Below are 23,457 nucleotides of genomic sequence, written 5' to 3'. Positions count from 1 at the left end.
ATTCTGGAAGGTTCGAGAAAATTGATTGCAGGGTTTCGATAAGCGCATTTTCTAGAAAATTCCAAAATGTAACTAGGTAGCAATAAAACACTGAACGTTAACAACGTAATAACAATAATTGTTACCAGCGTCTGTCAGGAAGGTGACTGCATATATCTCAGGATTTATGTGGTTGTTGTTAATAAAATGGTCCATTTTCAAGAATAAAAAAGGGGGAAAACATTCCAATCAAAGTCAATTCCGACAACATCAATGAAGTGCTGTCAGCTCGTGGCAAATCATTTACACCGCATTTGCAAAAACCAGTGTTCCTGAAAGGTCTTCCACTGCGCAATAAATTGATGCGTTGGCAAAGTATTTCATAAACAAATAATGACTCAAATGTCGGAAAATTGCATTCTGTTAAGGACATATCACGAGAGTATGGAGTACGAGTCATAATTCCGTATTCCAAATCGTTGATATGCTAAATGGTTGACAGTCTCTCCCGTGGTTGGCCCACTTCTAAATTGATTCTGGTCATTAAGTTTTTATTTTTGGCTTTCAAATTTTGTACCCTATTAGATGAACCTCTCTTTTGATGATGATAATTTTAATCTTTTGATGACGTGGACTGTAGAGACATTAGGTATTTTTGGAAGCAGGCAGGATGAAAAATTAGCAACCGCCTTCGTCGGGAATCGAACCACGGACCTTTGGAATAGCGGCTCAGCGTACAGAGCCATTACACCACGAAGGCACGCTGGGAAGGTGGGAGAAATACCTTATATACACCCCCTTTTAAAGGGCGACTGGGGTTTTCAGACGACCCAATCTAATTCAATTTTAGAGGACCCAATCAAATTCTGGGTGAGGAAAATCATCATCCAACACCCTTTTAGTTAAGGCGCCACTGTAGTTACATTAGTATTTTTGGAAGCAGGCAAGATGAAAAATTAGCAACCGCCTTCGTCGGGAATCGAACTACGGCCTCTAGAAAACCGACCCAGCGTGCAGAACCACTACACCATGAAGGCACGCTAGGAAGGCGGGAGAAATACATAAATGCTCCGAGCCTACGTGGTCCGTAAATTTAATTTTCTCGATCCTTAATCGTGTGGTTGGGCGTCATCCTGAAGCAGCGTGACTCCCTCTCTACTCACAACTTCTAGTTACATATAGGAATATCTATCAAGCATTATCTGCATAATTGTACAGTTTTGAGCTACATTTGTAATTTAACCTAGTGGGAATGAGTAGTGTTGTTGTTAAGATTAACAAGAATCATTCTTAGAATAAAGATAAAAGGCTTACATTTTCAGTCGATCTTCTTTCTCTGTCTAATCCTAGGCGATATCCATATTCGGGAATATTTTTATTTAATTAATTGAAGATAATCACTATTCATTCGAAAAGGAGGCTCTTCTGTAATATAAAATATATTTAATTTACAAACCACATTACGAACTAATTATGTACATAACACAGAAAGAAGTTACTGATTACACCTTAAACGTCCATTAAGAGTTCAGTCATAGTTCTGTTTTTATTTTGGCTGCACGACGCATGCGCAAATCACGTGGTGTTTGGTAACAGGCTTAACGGCGAGAGTTTCAATATAACACCAGCGGAATGTCACTTAACAGTAAAACATATCTTTGGATGCAAAGGTGTTTTTGGAGTTCATCCTTGAGTGTTTGTCAGCTTCAGCTATTGTGCAAGTGTCGAAGAACATAGATTATAGTGACAATTTGTCGCAGGAATCTTCCTCCTTTACTTTTCCCGAAGATAGACACGTATACTTCCAAACGCCGCGTTTAACTATCACGAGTGAGTTAGCAACTCACCTACGTGCCCAGCTTCCTTCCTTCTTGCTAACTACCAAGTGCCATAAAAACAGCTGAAAAAAGTACATTTAGTACCTGAGTGATTTCTCGTAAAGTTTCGGTTAAATAATTTTTATTCATTTCAGTCAGTAGGGGAAGAACCATGGTTATGGGTTTTGTTTTAAACCTCACACCTCCGGAACGAAATTTGTGTGCCTAAATTTGCGGCAGGTTTTCGCTTACTGAATGCTTTGTTAATGTCTTTTACAGCTGCTGCAGAACTTCTAGTATGAACTCGTAAAGATGACGGAAATTCAATAGTCTCAGTTGTATGATTGACTTAATGTCTGCAACATCCAATGATTGATACTTGTTGAATTAAACCAATACTACAATTAAATCGTCGACGTGTGATGTTATCACATGCCATACAAAATTTGCTTAAACCTAAGTGTTTGCTTTACCAGTAGAAACATGACGTTCATTCCACAATCATTTCATTTTTAACAAACCAATAAATGTGCTATCTTTACAATTCAGATGACAGTCAATTTATAACTACAAAATTTACATTATATTACATTGTATGTAAACATTTACGAACATCATTAGTTGCCAACAAATTGGATCAAAATGAAAACGCATAATATAATTATTACATAAAATACACTAAATACATAAGAAATAAAACAATACGCGACATAATAAAACGAAAACAATGGAAACACACAAATTTGAATAAATTTCGACAATAAAACTGTCGAGACATTAGAGGTTTTAATGCAGGAGACGTGAAAAATCTGCTCTGCACTTGCTGAGACTCCAACCCTAGATATCTCGAATTCGCATCGAGTGCACTTCCAATTGCGAAACAAAGGCATCGAAAAGAAGGAAACAATATCTTATATATTCCTCATTTTAAAGGGCGATTGGAGATTAGGGGACCCCAGTCGGCAAATCCTGGTAATGATGAATTATCTTCCACCTCCTATTAGTTCCGGCGCTGCTTGTAAAGTCATTTCGCTATTTTTTAATAAAGCAAATGGCGCGAGAAATGTGCAATGCCATTGATAGGACTCAAATTCTAGACCTTTCGAATCATATACTGTGATACAGAATTAATAGATCTAATAACGTAATTCATAAAATAAATACTACATGTAAAACACAGTAAAGGAACACATTTCGAATAAACAAAATTACGCCATAAATAAAAGTAAAATTATTACACATTTTGCGCTAAAGGAATAAAAAACAGTGCAGAAATACGTGGAAATCAAAATATACACCCGTTACTCAACATATTTACATATTTTATTAAAATATAATTGCAAATTCTGATGAATAAAGCGCTCTCAAATATAAACTAATTGAATTCAAGGGTATTAATCAAAAGTTTATCTTTGGAAATTAGGTTAGGTACTATTATATACGGTATACGTATCCATATATCATATTCCTATTAGACATTAGTACGGATCTCAATTTACCATTTCAAATTTTCACTTTTCTTCGGGAAAATTCCTGAAATGCAAACACTATAGCGCTAAAAGTTATCTCTATTTCTATCTAAACTAATCAAGCTATCTCAGTTACGAGGACATTTCGAAAATTAAAGATACAATGGCTCGCATTCCTTAAAATAAAACATTTATTTAGAAAACGTCAGTTACATCATATTAACTGGATTATTTATTATTTTTCGACACAATCACCCCCGTTATCCAAACATTTGTTAAGTCGGTGCACAAGCTTTTGTATCCCACAGTCATAGAAGGTTGCCGCCTGTTGGAACCCGGCGCGCACACAATTTCCTGTACCCTAACTTGACAGTCACAACTTCATAAAGAGTTGTCATTGACACTTCCCGTATGATCTGATGCAATTCTTTCAATTTGAGACGCCTATTCGCACGAATTGCTTCCTCTGTTCTCTGAAGAAGGGCATCAGAGATCACAGATGGCCGACCTGTTCTTTGTTCGTCATGAACATCGGTCCTACCTTCAGAGAACTTCAGAGAAATGGCGACACCCTTTCGTTACATTTTGTCGATTCATAATGTTCCCATAAACAGAAACAATTTCTTTGTGAATATCCGCTGGTCGCTGACCTTTTGCATGAAGAAAACGTATGACGGAGCGCACTTCGCATTTGGCGGGATTCTGAATCGGCGCAGCCATTTCAAACACGACCTACTCCAACCAGAATCAACGTTGAAATGCCGAACGACCGCGAGGAGAAAGCTAACGGTTCAAGGTTAACACCTGTGTTGCCAACTTGCTCATCAAAACCTTTCTTTTCCTCTGGCGTACGGTGTATCTTTTCTTTTCGAAATGCCCTCGTATAAGAAAATAACGTATTCTTAAATTACATTTCGAAAGTGTCAGTATTTCATTTTTACTTCCTTATACAAAGTAAAGGAAGTATTGTACCACGAAAAATTTCGGGTATCATATTTCAACGAAAATATCCATTTTGACCCCCGTCGAATGCACTTTAACGACGTTTTTGAGTGACATTTGTACGTAAGGACAGAATAAAGGGTTCTTTTTCCCCCAAAGAATCATAAAACTGATTTAAAATGGATTCCGAACTGTTGGGTAGAGGCGAGCGAACTTTTTCTTCTTATGCGCATGCGTATTAATTATGATGGCGCAGCTGTCTCTTCTCCCGACACATCCGTCATTCGAGCGTATGGAGATTGTGAGATGTTATTTGCTGTGTGATGGTCATATATATATATATATGAAAACGTATGACGGTATATATATGAAAACGTATGATATATAAAATATATATTATATATATATATATGTAAGTTAAAATTTATGTAAATCAAAATTATAATTTAAATTAACGGTAACCCTTTAATTCTCCTTCTCTATTGCAATAATATCAAAAATGTAAATGTTCTTGAATAGGCACGGCTAGAGTGCCAAGCGAACTGTGACCACAAATGTCACTTACAAATAAAAATGGAATTAAAACTGCCTCGACTGCCAAGTTTCTTAGATATTACGATCTGAACACATCAGCATACTACGCAATCAGAATTCTTCCTCTTCAATACGGATATACGTACGCATCAACAGTGTTCCGACTTTTCCTTTCTATCATTACACACACACATATATATATATATATACATACTCACACTGTTACCAGTTCCGTGACCAGTTCCGTGTTATTCTTATATGTTAGTAACTTGTGCACGTTTTTGTGCTTTAAAAATGATTGAATTATGTTGTTCTTATCTTCCGATTAAAGTTTTTATGTCTTTAGTTAATTTGTATGTGATAGTTATAGAATTATCAACAATTTAAAAGTCGTTTCATTGAGGCTAAGCCTCATTTTTCTTACTATAGCAGCCATATTTGCTTATTTTTGAAACGCAGCAGAATAATAATGCACCTTCAGTGTCTTTTTGCCGAGTGGGACCAAAAAGAAAGTTTTAGTTTTGTGCACCGAAAAATCTACCTTTGTGCCCGCTGGCCGAATTGCTTGTGTTTGCTAACTCTAAGTTTAATTGTAAAAATCGTTTTTTTTTAGTTGTTTTAACTCTATTTGGTGTTTTATGTTTTTCTATATCGTTCAATTTTTAATAAAGATATTTTTGAGTTTTATGTATTTTTGCCTTGACGCGAAGTGAGAATTGAATTAATTGAATGATGACTATATCTCTAATAAATTTCGAGAAAGTAAGTGTTTCGTATTAGCAGCAAATATTGTCGCCAGTCTGTTTGGGACAGAGGAGAATGTTTACGAGTAGCGCATGTGCATTAGGTAAGCGGCGCTGAATCGTCTATGAAAAACTATTTACTTTTTATTTGTTTAATTTTTTTTATACATCGTTTTAGATTTATTATAGTATTTGAACAGAACATGTGGCAACGATTAGATAATTCTTCAGATGCTATAATTTTTGTGCGTTCTGAGTTATAAAATGAGTGAGATGTAAGGCTGTTAAGTTAACCTAGCGCCAGAGTGACGCTATGTTAAAGAAATCTAGTGAATTTTAAAGAGTGCACTTATTCTATTGTTTTTATGTACTATGAACGAAGTAGATTTAATTCAGTTCAATAAAGTTTAAATGAATAGCAGGAAAAAATGCGTATAATTTAATATTTCGTATAAGGAAGTCATGTGATATGCACATAAGCTATTTTTTATTTTTTTAAATAAGCTTCGGGATCTATGGATATTCATCGTAAGTCGGTAAAAGTTTTGAACGTATGAAAAAAAAATATTTCGGCATTTTAAAATATAAATTTTAATTATTAAATAAGTATTAACCTAGATAACAACAGCTAACTGGGAAACGCATTTTCTCACTGCTTTCTTTAGAGAATTTTCAGCAAAACTCTGTACTCCTGAAGAGATTTTATCGCAGTTTCTTCCATTGCTGCTATCTAGGAAATGCGGATCCTCATTTTTACCATAACGTTCAACGAAATTCTGTATTGCTGCAGAAATTTTACCGCAGTTTCTTCCGTTGCCGGCAAATTCTACAAGCTCATATTTTAAAATTAAGGTAAACAATTTCAGAATTTTTTTTATAAAAACCAATGGAATTTGGAATGCATTAAAAAATCAAACCCGCATACGAAAATGGCGGCTTTGTTTGATTGAATATTTTTTTTTTCAGCATAGTTGTCGAAACAATGGTTATGCGCATGGGTTGCCAGATATGGCATATTTTTGAAAATTTGGCGACTTCTACTAAGGCGGTTGCGTTAATACCTAAGCACCTATTTATTTTAATTATTTTTCGCGTCTTCAGATTTTATTTACTAGGTAAATAAAAGAAATCTTAGATTACTAGATAATGCGGAGTAATCAGTATAAGGAAATGAAGCAGTGGAATATATTGTTTGAAGAAGTAGTTTGAAAATATATTTTTAATACTGGTAAATATTCCAGACTTTACTGCTTTCACTTGAATAAAATGTTTCTAATATTTTGATTGATGTAACTTATGCAGTTACATACACATTAGTTCTTAATTTTCTATCTCCTGAGATGCGTTATGATGAATAACAAAACCACATTGTGGTTACACTTCCTACAGTCGTTAAGAAGCTGTCGTTCTAAACCGAGGTTCTTCGCAGGGTTACGTAAGGTTGAATTTTATTTTTTTCCATTGAGTATCTGTACTGAGGTATTTAATACTCTAAGCGTACGGCTATTTGAATTTGTTAAGAAATAGCTTTGTCCAAAATAAAAAAAAAAAAAAAAAAAAAAAAAAAAAAAAAAACATTCATCAGCTAAATTTATATATTTTGTAATTTTACACTTTGTTTTCATGATCTTGTATGTGTTACGAGGAATACGAGGAAGACATTTAGATCATTAAAGAAAGCAATAAAACCAAAAATCAAGGCAACATAATTTAGATTAAAATAACACGCCAAATAAATACTGATTTAGAAGTCAAACAACAAAAATCAGGCTCCAAATTGGCTCTTGATGAAGAACTAAATTACATAAAATCAGTAGTTAATGATAGGGGCTTTTCACCCAACATTCTTACGTTTATTCTCCTATCAATAAAATTCAGAGTTCCGTACTTAAGGACCCCATTCCGGGTATGCATTCCTGGGGTATTTACAGGATTCCTTGCTAATGTAATTAAATTTACATTGGTCAAACTAAGAGAGCTTTAAATTTTCGCCTTGAAAAACATGAGTCATATGTTAGGAGAAAGGAAAGCTCAGCATTGTTGGTCAGCAAATCACACTTTCCATTTTTTGCAGCCAAAATTATTCAAAAACCGTCTTCCATTGGTGAATTAGATTTTCTATAGGCGTTTCATATTCAAAACAATCTTTTTGCTCTAGTTAACGACCGTAATTCCAATCCATCTTTACCTTCATCCTTTAAGGAAATTATGTTTTAATTTCCTTGTTTCATCAATAGATGGCACCGGTAGCTTAACTCCTATACAGCCATTCTTATCTCCATATCTTATCTCGTTCCTTTGCACTTTGGCAGCAGATGATGTTGGTTCGGTAAAACCATCGAAACTAGTCCTGTGAAAATTTACAAATTTAACGCTGATTTTCGTTATTTGACTTCTAAATTAATATCAAGGTAACACATTTGTATTTCAAGTGTTCAGATAGTGGTGGAGTGGATGAGACAACTGGACAAGGGTAGTTTAACCAGAGTTCAAATCCCAGCGAACGAGCTGGCTGCATGGGTATTTTCGTGATTTCCACCCGTGTGTAAGGCGAATACAAGTAAGTATTCATTAAAATGCCCACTATGAAGGGCGATGATTCCCACTTTCCTTACAGGAAGTTAGTCCTCGCGTGCTGTGCCAGTTAACATAAGCTAATAAAGAATTATCGCATTCCTCCGCGCATGTTCTAATTTTTATGTGATAGCCCGTCCAATTAGCAGCTTTATGATCCGCGGTTAAAATCTCGGCTTGAGCATAGGTGATTCGTCATTTTATTTTATTACTTAAACATGCAATTTCTAAAACTTAATCTATGTACTAAATGACTATCCATCTCATGATCAGATAATGATAGTCAAGCCGCTTCAGGGTTTAAAACATGATTAGTAAATTGGTGGTAATAAACTTACGTCATGCATTTTGTGATGTTTTACGGGTTAATGTATTTCAGTTTAGTGAATTTAATTTTGATTCGAGAAAAGTAGTCAGTGTAAAGTATTCTGAAGATAAAAGAAAGTTAGTTAAAAATTCGAACGTTCAGGAATAATAAATTTGAAAAAGCTGATTTATGCTGTGTTCAAGGTGACAATTTACTTCCCCCAAGATTAAGAATTCGAAATTTAAATTGATGCAAAACAGGAAGAATGATTTCAAATAATGAGGCGGATAATTTTCTATGTCCTGTCATTAGTTCGTGATTTGTTTCGCTTTCTCTTCGCATTTCAAGGGCGAGTAGGAAGGCGGTAGTAGGACGAAGAGGTGCAAGCGAAGCCTTTCGCAAATTGAGGTGTCCTCGCAAAGTGTGGACTCATTAGCCATTCGAGTGCGCGAACAGCCCGTCGTCAGATGCCTCGCGGAAGCCCTCTTCTCCACTTTTGTCAATGGTCCCCTCCCACCCACACACACATACAGAACCTCGTCAGTCAGTAATGGTATTTGGCGTACCTCAAGCAAGAGTTCAGGTTGCCCGTCTCATGGCTCGTAGTTGAGTGTGAAATTCATTAGCGCATAAGAGTTTGGTCGTATTCGTGTCAGGTTTGCGGCACTTTTAATGAGCTATATGATTATCGTCGGGATACCTCGTCATGTTGTACTTATAGTCCATTCTATACTTTTAATGATGACACGTGACGATGGTTTTCAGAAGGATCGGTGAATGGGAAAATTTCCTTTATGTGCCCCATTTCTCTTATGCTTGCATCGCAGAAATCTGATGATGACGAGAGCGGTCATATACGCAGCTAATGCATTCTGCTGCCAAGTTTTAAATTAGCTAAATAGTTAGTACTCAGTTGAAAAATTGAAGAAAATTCTAAAAAGGACGAATGTAATATGTATTTAGATAGACTTGTAAAAGCTTTGTTATGAATGTTAGACAGTTTTAAACATTTTTCAGTAATTTAATATGAACACATAGCAGCGATAACATACAACTAAGCGTATAAAATCTAGCATACATTTTAGGCCATTTTTTTAACTAATTAAAAAATTGACAGAACATTCTACTTTATGGTATGAGCATATGGGACTGTTGCCCTAAGTTTTTACTTAAATGGTGTCCTTAAAATTTCTCCTGTAGTATTTCAAATTTGTCTAATTTTATATATTTTTTAAATCCTATGATTTATAAAATTAGAAGAAAATATTTTAAGAATGTGTAAGATTATATTTTTCTAAATGCATACAAAAATTCGGCAGATTACTTTGGTGTGCTTTACACTTAATTAGTTAACCTAACTGGTACTTCCGAAAAACTATATTATCTTGTTTTAAAATAAAAAAAACTTATTTTATCACGGTTCTGCTTTCACATAGGAGCTTAACACATAATAAATTTCTGCACGTAATATATTGTTACGAAATGTTAGCTGCGGTAAGATAGCTACCTCGCAAAGCGAGTTTAGGTTGCCAGAAAATGATAAGGGAAGGCAGAGTTGCCATATTTGGCAAGAAATCGGCCATTTGGCGACAAAATTGGTGATATGCCATAGACGGATGAAGAACCTTTTAGAATGAATTCTTACCGGTTTGGCCTTGAATGTTCTCGAAAGCAGTCCTAAAGCTATACAAACCCTTTCTGTGCGTAGAGTAGCAATGTGTCTCGTCAGAGTCTCTGAGTCGATCGCAAATCTATGAGTATCGTCAGTCTAGTGTCGAGCTGGTCGTCGAGTGTATGGCGAGTTAGTGCATCACGAGAGTGTCTCGTATCGCGAATTGGTGCATCGAGAGTGTGCATCGTTCAGGCTATCGAGTGTATCGTAGAGTGCAGCGTATCGAGTGTATCTTGAGTTGTAGCATGAAGAGTCTCGAGAGTGCGTTAAGTTCCAACAACGACCGAATCGAGTCGGGAGCTGTACTGTAGTGCTTTGCCGTCAAGCTTTCTTCAACATTATAGCCTGAAGGCTGTGTTGCTGATTGTTTCAACGTGTTTAACGTAGTTCTTCAATGTCTGTAAACGTGTTTTTGGATCTGACCTAAGTAACACTGGCTAATAAATTGTGTTTTCATTCTGCATTAAGTGTTGTCGTCAATCACTCCAACCCACGAACCGGTACAGAATGCAACAATATTGTACTGAAATTTATCACTCCCCTACCATCAATCCACAAGAGAGGACTTTCGACTCTCCAGATATTTAGAGTGCCTCCATGCCACAAAAACACTGTACATTTACAAACATGCCTGCCTTCTCTGGAATTCGAACTCAGGCCCTTCGGTGCTGCAGTAGGCTGTTGTAACCACTATACGTTCTGGGAAGTTCTGCTAAAGTGATTTATGTAAATATTTAACACGACAAAAGTACCTCAGAAATTTTATTGAGAGCTAAATCAAGTTGTGAAATTAGAATAAATGTAACAGTCTGTCCTGCAACAGAAAGGTGGAAATTTGATTAACAGTTTCCAGTAACATTTAATGGTTTCACTGAAACTGCTTTTCCTGTATTCAAAAATTTTATAAGGTCATACTTGGTTTAATACTGCTTCTTTACTCTTATAACGATGGGTGAGACAGTATGACAAAACCTTACAAAGGTTTTAAACCAACATATAATTTAAATGAGACGTGGAACATAGGGGCACAGTTTTAGCGACGGTTTTGGAAAGGCAAATTAAAATAAGAACAGATTATAATTCAGACTAAACGTTGATCCGTGGTCTAAGACTACATAATTAAACAATAAGCTCTGAGTTGGTTCAATAAATTATCGGAACGGACAGATTAAATGGCGACGAGAGAGTGCAAAGCCGAGATAGTTACATTTAATTATAGCTGTCAGAATCTAACCACGTAGCGAGCATGCCAGAAACATTCTTTCTCAAGATTTAATAATCTCAGCTTAAGTATACATCCAGCTACTTTGTATTCTGGTGAGGAATGCGGAAAGAAGAAGTTGAAGTAAAGTTCAGGATATTAATAATTGACTACTTTTAAAATAAGAACCTTACAACTTCTCGAGTTTTCTCACAAATATTTAATATTAAAGTCATCTATGGGCAAATTCTTTTTTAAGATGCATCTTGAAAATAAATATCCTCAATTAATTACTTACATCTTAAAATTCAAAGTTTAGTTTCTCTTGTTAATATTTATCTAAATCAAACAGGCATTCAGTTTTAAGGGAAAAACTGTTATAACAAAGTGAAAGAATAAACTCAAGAAAATCCTCTTAGTCTCAATGAAGTTTATTGATTCTTTTTTAACTCAGTTTATTTCTAGACCTTTTCTCATATGTGGCCCTCTTGGACGTTGAAACATTTGTCCATACTGATAAGAAAAACGAGAAAGAGCTTAATAAATATCAATCGTTTGTTCTGTTGATCCCAAAATTGTGTTTGTTGCTGAAAGATAGCCATTTAATTCGCTTTCATGATACTTTAGAATCCCAAATTAAATAAGTTGTAGTTCCGCAATGCGCTGAAAACTGTTATTGTTTTTTACAGTTTTTGATGTCGCCTATCTTTTAAAAAAACATTCTTCACTGTATATTCCTTAATACGGATTCCTGAATATAGATTTTTAATAAAAATTATTGTAATAGATAAATCTACCCTTGCTGTTATTTTATTTCAGGATAATTATTATTTTTATATAGAGCATTAAAATAGTTAATATTGAAAGCAGTTAGAACTAAATTGAAGTGCTTTCTTTATTTAGCCCACTAGTGGCCGACCGGTATAGACGCTGAACGCCGGTAGTTCGGTCTAAGGTCGAATCTCGCAAATGGCCTGGCTGCATGGGCGCTTTCGTGGTTTTCCTCATCTATCATCATCATTTTTCCTCATTTTCTCATGAGTCAGTTTCCCTTAGAAAGTCCTCCACGAAGGCATGCCTGCACTTAGGCAGATAGCCCTAGTGGGCTTTGCCATAATCTATCAAACGGAACCAAATAATTCTGTATTTGATTATTACACAAATCTCTCTCTCGCTCTCTTTTATTTTTTTTTTTTGGGGGGGGAGCAAAATTTTGAATTTTTGAATTATTTTTAGTCTTCCATTATTATTTAAGTTGTTGAAGATCACATTACTGTGTAGGAATTTATATTTATTTTAACTAACAAGGTAAAGTTTAATTTTAAACTTTCCTATGAGCTTTTCATTGACCCAATTATCAATGGCAGAATATTTAAATTTGGTAGCGCATGTGAAGGAATGCAAATTCTACCTTATGAAGAAAGAGTTAAAAACCGAGGTTCAGTAGGAAAGTTAGAGAGAGTTAGGCTATTACCGTTACCTCCTTTGTCTAAGCTTGTACTCCTGGAGTTTATGGATGACAGCGCCCGTCCTCACCGTGCTAACATCGTAAGCGATGCCTTCAATCAGAGGATATCACCCGTCTGGACTGGCCAGCATTCTCACCGGACTCGAATCCAGTACAGCACGTGTGGGATATGCTTGGCCGACGAGTTGCAGCCCGTCAACCTCCTCCTACATGTCTACCGGAACTTCGGAGAGCATTGCTTTTTGAGTGGTGTAATATCCCCCAAGATCAGATTGATAATTTGATACTCAGCATGCCTAAGCGTTATACGGATTGTATTGAATCATCTGGGAGACATACAATGTATTAACATTCATACCAACCATGTAATATTGGTTTTTTGTAAATAGGTTTTTTTTTTAAATTTGCTCCAGGGAGAAAAAATTGCTAACTTTTTGAATAATATCAAACATATAGCATCTTTCTATGCTCTTTACCTTTTGTTTAATAAATAAGCTTTACAAATAAGTCAAATTTGTTTTGCTTCTAACTCTTCCTTTGCCTGATTTTGCATTATCCTTAATTTATGGACATGAGTGTAATTGATTGGAAACCAATATCCCCAAAACCATTATTGCTAACACAATTATTACTCAAACTAAGAGAATCGAATCAAACATATTTGCGATAACAGCGATGATTTTTACAAAAAAAAAAAAAAAAAAAAAAAAAAAAAGGATTAGTTAATTAAAATTTTAAAGATAACAAAATTCCACACAGCCTCATTAAATAACAGCTTGCTAAAACATAACTTGTAGAAACATTAGGTATTTTGGAAACAGTAGAGATGAAAAATTTGCCGGAAATCGCATCGCAGAGCCCTGGAATACGCGCCCAGCATGCAGACCACTACACCACGAAGGCACGCTAAGAATGCGTTATAAATACTTTTTAAACTATAAATTAAAATTTTTTTGGCCACCAAGCTGCTGTTTGTCGCGATAAATTGTGCCTAAACTGTTATGACGGTTTACGTAATAGGTTGACATTTCGGTTGACATTTGACAGTTGACATTTCTTAGGGAAGTAGAAATTGTCACTCTACTTCCCTAAGAGTTGCTTATCAGAGTTAACTACAATCAACGTTTGCAAGTACAAATTTCAAATTCAATAGCTTTCTTGAGGAGTTACAGCTAAAACGAGAATATACGAATTAAAGCATAATAATGTTTAATAGTTTAGGCGCCTTGACTTCAAATTTAATATAATCAAAATGAAAGATCTGAAAGTCTTCAGATTTTATATCTGAAGGGGCTTTTTTTTATTTATATAAACATTAAAGTTTCAATAGCATTTGGGCTAATGTTCCTTTGGGCTAAAAATATTTAAAAACAGCCTATCTTAGGAATTTTACATAGCGAGTCTCGTGCTGGAGATAAAAATCTTTTCTTCCATAGAGTGTTCCCGTTGCCTGCTTTGAAATCATTGAGTTTGATAATCAAAAATTCGTTAAAATTTTACAAAATAGGAAATGCACTATAAAACAAATTCGGGCTTCCAGGTGTCTGTATGCGGGTCGAGGACTACCTTATTCAAAATATGATGGCTCTAGGTAACGTTGTTACTTCCTTGTGCGAAGTAATCATGGAAAATTTTAGATATCATATTTCAAAAAAATATCCATTTTGACTGCTATCAAATGTAATTTAACGATATTTCTGCGTAACATCTGTACGTAGAGACAGAATAAAAGACTCTTAAAAAAAACGGATTATAAAATGAATTTAAAATGGATTCAGAAGAGATTTTTGCGACGTCTGTATGTACGTAGGTACGTATGTATCTCGCATAACTCAAAGGCGAGTAGCCTCAGAAAGTTGAAATTTTGTGTGTATGACTGCTATAATATGTAGTTGTGTACTTCCCTTTTTGGTTCAAGTCGGCCGCATTAAAAAAGTGTATATATATATATATATATATATATATATATATATATATATATATATATATATATATATATATATAAATATAAACCTACTGTATTACTCGTTTATCCACTCTGTGTCTATACTCTGTTTAAAAGTTGTGTAAGTGCGACTAAGCTTAATAGAGCAGCCATATTTGTTTACATTTGAAACTTAGCAGAAGAATGAATTAAATCAGTTTCTGCACCTTCATTGTCTTTTTGCCGAGTGGGACCAAAAGTATACGCTCAGGTTGGTGCACCGGAAAATCTACCTTCTTGTTCGCTGGCCGCATTGCTTTTATTCGCGTAGAAACTATAACTTTAAAAAATTGTTTTTCAACTGCTTTTAATTGCATTGTGTTTTATGTTTTTCTCTATTATACAATTTTTTATAAAGTTTTTTTTTAATTTTACGTATTTTTGCCTTACCGCGAAATGAGAACTGAATTAACTGAATGACAAATATATCTAATAAAATTCGAGGAACTATGTTTAAAAGAAATACAGCAAAAAATATACATAATTTAGTAGCCGGTACAAAGATGTCATGTGCTGGCGACATCAGATTTTTTTTTCGCAATGGAAGAAACATGCATATATTCATGCAAATTCTTCATTATTTCTTTAAATATAATACAGATAACATTTGTTAGCAACATTTTGAAAAACGAGTCAGTCGTTTACAGTGATTCAACGTACGTTCCGGGTTTGAGACTAATGACCTTCTGGGCTAGCGCTCCTGTGGACTACAAATTATCTAAAACAAGATACCTGGAATATATCATTCCAGAATCATTGCTTACCATTCATGAGCAGCAACGGTAATTGTTTGCGGTTTGGATAAGTTTTAACTCTTCCAGATATATTGATGTTAGGGCATATGGGCAGCAAAGAAATTCTTCGCTCTACAAGATCCGCCTTGCAGTTAATGACTACCAGCTTTATCTTATAAGCGTTATTTAATTTTCATATGCTTCTGGTCTGAATAAATTCACCTGATAGGAATAAAAATTAAGATAGTATAAGGTATTTCTTCCGACTTCATAGCATGCCTTCAGGTGTAATGACATCAGCGCGTATTTGGCAGGTCCGAGGTTCGGGTATTGGAGTGGGAATTGCACACCTTTCATGTCTCCTGCTTCGAAATAATTTAAAGTCTCTACAGTGGTTCCTGAACTAAAAAAGGTGGTGGATAATGCTTCTCCACCACTAGGATTTGGCGATTGCTTTCCCTAATCCCCAGTCGCCCTTTAAAAGGGGGAGAATATAATGTATTTCTCCCGCCTTCTTAGCATGCTTTCGTGGTATAATATTCAGCACACTCGGCGGGTATTCCAGAGGTTCGTGTCCTGGTGAGGTCACTGCACATTTTGCATGTCTCCTGCTTCGAAATAATCTAATGTAGCTACAATATAACTTAAAACAACAAGTTTTTCATAGGATATGCATTTCAAATTACATCTTGATGAATTTTAGTCGCACAGTTACAAAATTCTTTTACTTTATATATGATTAAAACAGCAGATTTATGGAGATAGTTACACTGGAGAGTCATTAGCTTATTTTGAAGCAGGCAACGTGAAAAATGTGAAATGCCCTCGTCGGTACTTGAATCTGGTCCTCTCGAATTTACGCTGAATGTGTAGAGATATTAGGTATTTTTTGGAAGCAAGAGAGATTGTAAAATGAGCAACGACTTCGCCGGGAGTCGAACGACGGATTTCTGGAATACGCTCCCAGAGTGCAGACCATCACACTACGAATGCATGCCAAGAAGGCGGGAGAAATACCTTATAAGTGTGCCGCCGTTACACTAGGACGGCAGGCTGTAAGGAGGGGGAAATACCTTCTATAATCCCCCCTTTTAAAGCGCAACTGGTCATGAGGTGACCAAGTAGCCAAATCCTGGTGAAGACGAACTATTTTCTACCACCTTTTAGTTCAGGCGCACTGTAGAGTCATTAGATTAGATTTTTTTTTTCTGAATCAGGACACGTAAAAATCTGTAGTGTCCTCGCCGGGACTCGAGCCTGGACCTCGCGATTTCTCACCGAGTGCGCTACAGTCACACCACGAAGGCATGCTGGATGGAAGGACATATATTTTGTTTCGGTGTTACTTTTTTTATTAAATGCATTTATTTCTCTTATGTTATGATTACTTTGTACTCAAAACCATATTATTTTTTAAAAAAAAATATCAAATAATGTATTTCAGAGGAAAAACTTTTACTCCATCCTTTTTTTCTAAGAAAATAATTTGAAGATTGGATTTTAAAAATTTTTGTTTCCTAAGAACAATATAGAAACAGGCTCGATTTCGAGCAAGTATGTTCTTTTCTATTGCTTACATAGGAAGTGGAAAGTAATCTTCAAGAATATTGTATAATCTATATTCATCAAAAATAAATTACTTTTGAAAGAGTTTTGAAATTTATTTTTGATTTAAAAATATTTTCACTGATCAGTTGTCTGGAGGTACATTTCTCAGAGACTCAAAATTTCATTGAAAGCGCATTTTCGAGATTTATAGGAGAGTAAACAGCTACTTAGATACATTTTAGACCCCGTTTGATAAAATAAAGTGACAATGCAGGAAAATACTTCATTTTAGATTTTCTACGAATATGTCAAATTTTGTAAACCAATAAAAACCTCCATGATGCTGTTTGATTTCGTGTGTACGGATAAACTGTACTGATGAAATTATAAATACATAGCTGAATATTATCCATTTTAGATTATTTTGGAAAGGCTTGGTATGAATATTTATTACAATTTTTTTGTGAATGAAAACAATGATGGAACTTCTAAAAGCATGGCAAAAATTTAAAAATAAAATGTGTTTATTTAAAAATAAAATTCGTCACCAGCAGAATTTGGTGATTGGATCCTCCAATCTCTAGTCGCCCTTTAAAAGAAGGAGTATATAAAGTGTTTTCTCTCTCCTTTCACCCCGCCTTCGTAGTGTAACGGTAGCACACTTGGCGCGTATTCGAGAGGTCCAAGTTCGAATCCCGGCGAGAGCATTTTTTCCCACGATTCCTAGTTAAAAGAAAATCCAAATGACGATACAGTTGCACCTGAACTAATTGGAGAACAGTTCATGATTACCAGGGTTTAGCGACTGGGTCCAATAATCGTCAGTCGCCTTTTAAAAGGGGAGGAATATTTAAAGCATTTTCCCCCTCCTTCCAGCATGCCTTCTTGGTGTAACGATAGCATACTCAGAGCTTATTCGCGGTGTCCAGTCCCGAGTTTCGGCTAGGACTTTGCACATTTTTCATGTTTGTTTGATTCAAATAAAACCTAGTGACTCTACAAGTTTTTTATTAATATATTCTGGGATAATTTGTTCATAAATCCGTGCTGGAACTCTTGAACGCAGCCAAGGTTAAACATAATTAGCTATTAAAATACACCCGTTTAATCTTCTTTTGCTTAGGATCAGTTCTCATTTTAACACTTACTAAAGTAGAGAAGAATGAAACTGTAACTGAAAGCTTTATTAACAGCTACGGCTTGGTATAAGTAAAATTTATTTAGCCACTGGAACTTACTTGATTTAGGAGTTCAGGTACTTAGAATATATAGACTCTAGATAAGTGAGGACGTGGCCCTATAGCAATTGACTATCGTGGTAGAGGGATGGTGCCCACGTCCTCCGTCACTTATCACTCATCGTTCAACGCCTGAATAACTTTACTTTAGCTACCTTGGATTTTGTCAGTGAGGTTTTACGAATACAGAATCACTTAGCAGCCCTCAGATTGAAACCCGAGTGGACATCCCAGGAATAAATGTTGCTGTGACTTACCTCACTTATCTGACAGTAACATCAGTACAAGCTCACGACATTAATTGTACGGCCCTCGGGCGTTCGGTACGGCAGTCAACGTCGGTAACTACTATTCCGGTTAGGTGACACCCCATAACCTTTCTGTAGTTTGCATATGACAACCAGTGTGACCATGAGGCCACTTCGTGGTCAGGTGGATCTGAGTGTATTCCCAATGGTATGACAACCAGTATTGGGATCTATAAAATTATATTTATGGTTAAATTATATTTATGGTTAAATTATATTTATGGTTAAATTATATTTATGGTTAATGTTTGAATTTAGCTTTTGTTAATTCTTCAATGTTATATCCTTTCTAACAGTATATTATAGTGCCATCAATAATATTTTCTTCAATAACTGGTTCTGACAAAAAACTCGCAGAACGGTTAGCCACAGCAGCTAAAATGCATTCTTTCGTTTCTTGGTAAATCCCACCGTACACCAACTGGGGCGGAAGGAAACGACCCCATTGTTTTTTTATGTTAAAACATAATTTTGTTAATTTTGACAATGTTACTTTATTTCCTCCCTCCTTCTAGCATGCATTCGTGGTGTAACGGTTAGCACACTCGGCGCGTATTCGAGAGGCCCATGTTCGACTAACTTAAAAAAAAAATCTGAAATTTTTCAGATCTTAAATTACATCCAAAGATGCGTTTTTTAACGTTTTGTGTGCTACCTTAATTTATTAAATATCATATTATTGCACTTAAACCATAAAAGTTAGTTCAACAGCAATGTCGGTTAAGTCGGTTTAAGTTTTGTGTGCTACCTTAATTTATTAAATATCATGTTATTGCACTTAAACCATAAAAGTTAGTTCAACAGCAATGTCGTCAAGCTATATTGACATTACGGTTGTGGGATCTGATCTTCTTGCAGATATTTTGTGTTGGTGTCAACCAGATTATGAATCCCTTTCTGATCACTGTGCGATTGAGTTTGAACTTTTTGTAGCTTCTAATAACACTCTCTATGACAGAAAAAACAAAACAGAAAATTGTCTTCAGTGTAAAGAAAGCTAACTGGAATATTTTTTACAATACATGTAAGCAGTCGATTGATGAGTTTTCGCAGTTTATTGAGTGCTGTACGGATAAGCATGCATTAAACTCTCGACTAGAAAAATTTGCCTCGATTCTCTATAACGCATCTAAGGCTTCCATGCCTCTAAAAAAGTCACGGGTTCATAAGGTACCTTGGTGGACTACTGAAATCGATTGTATGAGAAAGCAGGTTAACGCTGCTAGACGTAGGTTTCAACGAAATCGTAACCCTACTCTTAGAGAGTTATATAAACAAAAATATCTTCACTTAAGGCATAGTTACAGTTTAAAGCTCCAGGATGCAAAGCTTAAGTCTTGGAGAGAATTCCTAATGAGTATAAATGAAAGGAATGTTCGGGAAAAAATATATACGAATGGTATAAAGAAAAATTTTATGAAAGGAATTGAAGTCAGTGGAATTTATCTCCCATCTGGTAATTGTACAAAGTCGCTTGAAGAAGCTGCTAATGAGGTTCTTAACAGAAGGTTTTCCACGGACCATTTTAGCACGGATAATTCGTTTCATAGAATGATTAGGGCTGAAGCTTCGTTAAATTATGTTGCTAATCCAGATCCTCCATTTACTATGTCAGAAATTAATAGTGTTATAGAAAAACTTAAATGCAATAAAGCTCCTGGTCTTGATTCTATTTCAAACGAAATTTTGAAGCAAGTTCATAGAATGTTTCCAAATTTATTCTCCAAAATCTTCAATACTTGTCTGAGGCTTGGTTCATTTCCTCGTTGCTGGAAAACAGCGAATGTCGTTTTAATCCCTAAGAATAGTGGTCCTCGTATCCCGCATTTAGATAACTTGAGATGCATTAGTCTTCTTCCCAGTTTAGGAAAATGCCTAGAAAAGCTGTTTGTTAATAGAATTACCTGGTTCTTACATAATAAAAAAGTGCTAAATAAAGCACAGTTTGGTTTTACCCCTCATAAGAGTTGTGAAGATGCTCTTTTGTACTTAAAAGACATAGTGGACGAAGGTAAGAAGAGAAATTTACACACAGTTTTACTGTTTCTTGATATCAAAGTGCTTTAGACCACGCCTTCTGGCTTGGGATACTTGTTTTTTTAAGGAAAGCTGGTATTCCGTGTAATATTTACCACCTTATTAAAGATTTTCTGCATGACAGATCTGCATTGCTCTCCCTTGGCCACGTTTCTTCCTCCCGCATTTTGGAAAGAGGTTGCCCTCAAAGCTCGGTTTCCGGACATTTATTGTGGAATTTAATTATGAATGATCTACTTAATAGACTCTCACATTGTCCGAGTTGTAAAACAATTGCTTTTGCTGATGATCTACTAATTTGCTTTCAAGAGAAGTGTCCCATTACTCTCTTTAGTACGGCTCAAAACACCCTTAATATTATTTCCAATTGGTCCAGAGAACACAAATTGGAATTCAATCCTAATAAATCTAAAATTATGATAATTAAAAGAAAGCATGTCAGCTATACAAACCAACAACTGTACTTGGATAATACCTTACTCGAAACGGTGAATGAAATTAAATATTTAGGCGTTATTCTTGATCATAAGATTTGTTGGAAAAATCATATTATGTATTTATCCAATAAGTGTGAAAATATACTTAGAGGACTTAATCGTGTCTCTTGCAAAACTTTTGGTTTAAAATTTAATGTTATTGATATGATTTATAAGCAGGGTATTGTCCCCTTTATTTTCTATGCTTCTAGAGTGTGGGGAACAGCTTTAGAAAAGAAGATTAATTCCCGTATACTTCGCAGAATTCAAAGAAGAATTTTACTAAGAGTTGTGCGTGGCTACAGAACAATTAGCTATGAAGCCTGTTTCGCAATTTCAGGATTTCCTCCGATTGACCTTCATGTTTTGAATGACAAAAAGTTTAAAGATCCCATCAGCAAATTTATGTTCGATGCCAAGGTGTTGTTTGAAGATCTTCCTCATCCTGCCAATCCTTTTCCAATTCAAACTATCATTTATGACAATTCTGTTGATGATAATTTCCCTATTGTGTGTTATACAGATGGCAGTAAAATTAATAATCGAGTTGGATTAGCTTATGTCGTTTTCCATAATGGTTCTGAACTGGAATACAAACTCTTTAGAATTCCCAAATGAATGCAGTGTTTTCCAAGCCGAATTACTGTGCATTAGTGAGTCAATTAAGTGGATATCTAACAACTGTTCGCTAAGTGCTAAATTTCTTATTCGCACTGATTCTCTTTCATCCTTATTTTCTCTTAGGAATATCTTCTCATATATTAAATTAATTGTGACTTCCCATGCTCTTCTTAAAGACCTTAATAATAAAGGTGTTTATGTTATCTTTTCTCATGTACGTGGCCACACTGGCAATCTAGGAAATGAACGGGCTGATTGGTTGGCAAAACAAGCTACACATCTTCAAGTAATTACTCCAATGATACTTCCTAAGTCATTTTACAAGAACAAAAGTAGGGATGATACAATACTCGAGTGGAATGAACTATGCAGGAATTCTACTACTGCCTCTTTGACTAAACTATATTTTCCTTCCATTCCTCACAGACTGAATAATAAACACTTTTTCTGCAATTTTGAAGTTACTCAATTTCTAACTGGACATGGTAAATTCAATTAATATCTGAAGAGATTTAGATTATCTAGTACAGACTTGTGTTCATGCAGTTTCGGGGGAGTGCAAAATGTCGAACATTTGTTGTTCTATTGTTCAAAGCTCAAGGAAGGACGAAAGGAACTCATTTCTAAGTTAAACTCTGTGAATATTACATTTCCTCCCCCTCTTCATGTTTTTGTCCAAAATAAAATGGCTTTCTCTTTTTTCTGTAAATTTATCTCTTAGGTATCATCTGTGAATTTGTAAGTTTATTTTATTTTGTGTTGTGTTGTTGTATTTGTTTGTTTGTATTTTTTTTACTTACCTCTGTAAGCCTTGTGTAATACTATGTGGTGCACAAGGATTTAAAAATTTCAATAAAAAAAAAAAAAAAGCAATGTCGCAAATAATTTTAAAATGAGCATAGCTTTAGAATTTCCGGTACACAGTTCCGCGCGCTGGATATAAAAAGGTTTTTTTTTTCGTAGTGTTGCCATTGCTCGCTTTTAAATCGTTGAGTTTGTTAATAAAAATGCATTAAAATTTTGTAAAATATAAAATGGATAATAAAACAAATTCCAAATTTGATCTTTCAGATGCCCATATATTTATTTATAAATGTTGCTTTGTTTCTTTCTGCATTGGCAAAGAAACATTTGCTCAAAATTCAGAGAAGAATGTTTGACTAATAACGTGAGTCTTTCACATACTGCGCTTGCCATACTTAAGATTACTGCTGCCCTCTCAGAGTGAAACCAAAAGGTAAAACAAACTTTATATATGATAAAAGCACATTTGCGCCTTCTAAAGAAAGGCACTGTGTTTCATTTTCATTAATTAGAGAAAGTGTTACATTAGTGAAATGGCATAGATAGCAGAAGGGAATATATTTTTTCCGATAGCGCTCTGAGAACTTCATCTCGAATAGCGGAAATTAATTTATTTGGAAAGTCGGCCTGGATACTGTTTCAAAACTCAAATTTCCGCCCTCTTCCGCGTCCACAAGAGACTGTTATTCTATCGAATAGAATGAGGAGACATCTTTGCATGAAAAGATTCAGCACTCGAGCACTCGGAAGGAAAGCTTTTGCGTTGGTGTGTCGAGAGGTGTCTTTTGATTTAGAGATCTTCTTACCTCTGGGCACCTTCCGTATTGGTAGGGAAGAAAGCGAAGTGTAACTGCATTGCAGATGAAATGCAGATGTCTTCTTCTCTACTATAAACTTTATTCCATTCATTAGCACATTTAAAAATAACACGATATTTAAATAAATTGTTTATTTTGATGTAGAGTGGATATTCCCTAAGAAGGCTAACTATGGTTTTAGAC

The sequence above is a fragment of the Stegodyphus dumicola genome, chromosome 1 (assembly GCF_044657685.1).
Source record: "Stegodyphus dumicola isolate Sdum_Otavi_A_Nest chromosome 1, ASM4465768v1".
NCBI classification, from domain to species: Eukaryota; Metazoa; Arthropoda; class Arachnida; order Araneae; family Eresidae; genus Stegodyphus; species Stegodyphus dumicola.
Note: the sequence above shows the minus strand (reverse complement) of the source record.